Source organism: Limulus polyphemus, unplaced genomic scaffold, assembly GCF_000517525.1.
Source record: "Limulus polyphemus unplaced genomic scaffold, Limulus_polyphemus-2.1.2 Scaffold3794, whole genome shotgun sequence".
NCBI lineage: Eukaryota > Metazoa > Arthropoda > Merostomata > Xiphosura > Limulidae > Limulus > Limulus polyphemus.
In genome coordinates this window covers 55,836-58,451 of record NW_013669404.1, presented here as the reverse complement: position 1 = coordinate 58,451, position 2,616 = coordinate 55,836, and positions in this window count along the sequence as shown.

Here is a 2,616-nt window from a genome sequence, read left to right as displayed (position 1 = left end):
GTTGGCGGTGGGTGGTGATGACTAGCTGCCTTCCCTCTAGTCTTACACTGCTAAATTAGGGACGGCTAGCGCAGATAGCCCTCGTGTAGCTTTGCGCGAAATTCCAAAAAACAAACAAACCAAATTGTTATTAAGTCCATTGTTCAGCATTCAGAAAGTTTCGTAATTACAAAACATTAACTGACCATATATTTGTATGGTCATGTAGAAGATAGAGCTAACTAACTTTTGTTCTATTTTGCATACGCGATCTATTTTTTTGCACACTGATAGGATTGAATTTTAACACGTGCATATATCTTAAAGCGATTCAACCTGATTTAAATATAACATCAAGAAAGGATCCAGCTGAATGTAAACGGCTGGACAAGTTTTGATCTAAAGTAGTAATATGACTGCATGATACTGTGTTAACAGGTTGTTACATGCAATAAACAACAACGATAAAACTAACTAACTTATTCATGAAGTTCTACATAAGCACAAGAAGGCTAATGTTTCTACGGTTCTTACAAAAAAAGTTTTGTCCTTCGAAAATATTCGAATACAAATTATCTGCAATGCTGTGATTTACCAGTACACATTCCTTGGAAGTTGGTGGAAACTTTTGTGTCAGTTTAGTTTAACCTAGGTATCCTTTCGTCCTTGGTGCTAAACCAAACGTAAACCAGATATATCGTGATAATAGTTTAAGTGGGAAGGAATGAAACTGGAAAATCCTCTTGCAACGGCAACATAAACAAGAATATATAGGTCAAACAACAAGCTGGCTATAAAGCTTCCGGCATATCATTCTTCTCATACTAACACAGCAACATAACCACCTGAAATATCCCTTTGAGAATTATGCATTAAAATGTTTTGCGCATGCGTATTTTATGTAGGTTAACTGCATGCTGTAGACCTAGTTAGCTCGGTCACCTAGTGTCACGATCACTAAGCCTATTATCTTTACTGCCCTTTCTATCCACAGTTTTTCTTTCTTTTTAAACATTTTTGTCTTGATGGAGTAGGGGATGATTTATAAACGAGAGTCAAAGATCACTACGAAAGGAGCTACTACCTTTAGTTGCCACATTTTTTTTTTTTGTTTGAGAATGTTATTGTGAATATAATACATTTTCTTTCTTTTTTGCAGAAATCTTGAAGTTCACGGTTATTCTTTAGAAGGTGAAAAAAAGTATACAAAAAGCGAATTATTCTGAGCTTAGCACATCATTCAAAATTATTAGGTGTTCAACAGACTCTACTTCATACATTTCGGGGACATGTATATAAACAAGATATTAAATAACAACACTCAATAATACTGTATTGAATAACAAAACTTTTCAACCGTTTCAATTGCAATTTTCAGTAAAATATGTAGCATTTTCTGACGACATAAATGTCAAGGACTGAATGATAACTTACATCTGTAAGTCTGCAATCCATTAAAAATAACACGAGTATTTATTTATTCCACACTGTGGCAAGCTTGAGGGCTTACGACACTAAAATTTCGAGTTTGATCTCTGTGGTAGGCACAGCACAGATAGTCCATTTTGTAGCTATTAGCCTAATAACTGACAAGCAAGATTTATTCGATTTGCAGCTGCATCTCAGAGTTTAAGGTTGGTTCTTGTTTAAAGGAAGAAATGATGATAAACAATTTTGATATATTAGATCTTAGACAAATATAGTGATCTGGAAACTTGTTTTGTAATAAATAACACAGCAATTTAAACATGTTTTCTTATTTCCATATGAAAAATCCGTTTTTTTTGTAGATAATTAATTTTATTAATTGGGTATAAACTCTCTATACTTCGATATATAAAAACTCTGGATGTCTTAGAAATATGTAAAAAGTTCAACCTTTCTATCACATTCTTACTGGAGTCCTTTTAAAATAAAATTTTCTGAAAAGAAATTCACTGCAAAATTCGAAGTTAACCTTTGACTTTTGTGGATGGTCTATATGCTTTCTTAAGCAGAATATAGGACGTTGCCATGAAAGTGTAACATCAGCTGTTTTCAGAATTATAACGAAACTGTGTGGACAAGGAAACACATCTTTCTTTATATCGAAAAGAAACATTTCAAAAAATCAATTAACATAAATGAAATCGTTCTATATTCTGCTTGAATATCCTGAATGCAATGCTATAGTATGAGAGAAACTTCCCGAAAGTTAGATAGGATTCTGTTTGTTTGTTTGAGCGCAAAGTTACACAATAGGCTACCTGCGTCCTGTCCACCACAGGAATCGAACCCCGGATTTTAGCGTTGTAAATCCACAAATTTACCGGTGACACATTAGGGAACAGTTAGACGGAGACTGGGATTATTGGCATTTGGCTTTAAGCATAACAGCTATGAAAATTAAAGCAAATTTGTAATTTTTACTATGACAACTTTTCCGTTTAGAAAAAGCTTCATTTATTTTAATGGAATGGTCTACAAAGCCTTAGGTTATGTGTCCATATATACCGGAATTCATAGATAACATTTTCTGCAACTATCAGTAAAAGATGGGAAATGTTTAGCAACTATTCGATCCACTTTTCCCCAGAGGTGAAACCTGTACATTCTAACGCCATGTTTAATAAAAAAAGAACCTTTAGAATCTACTGG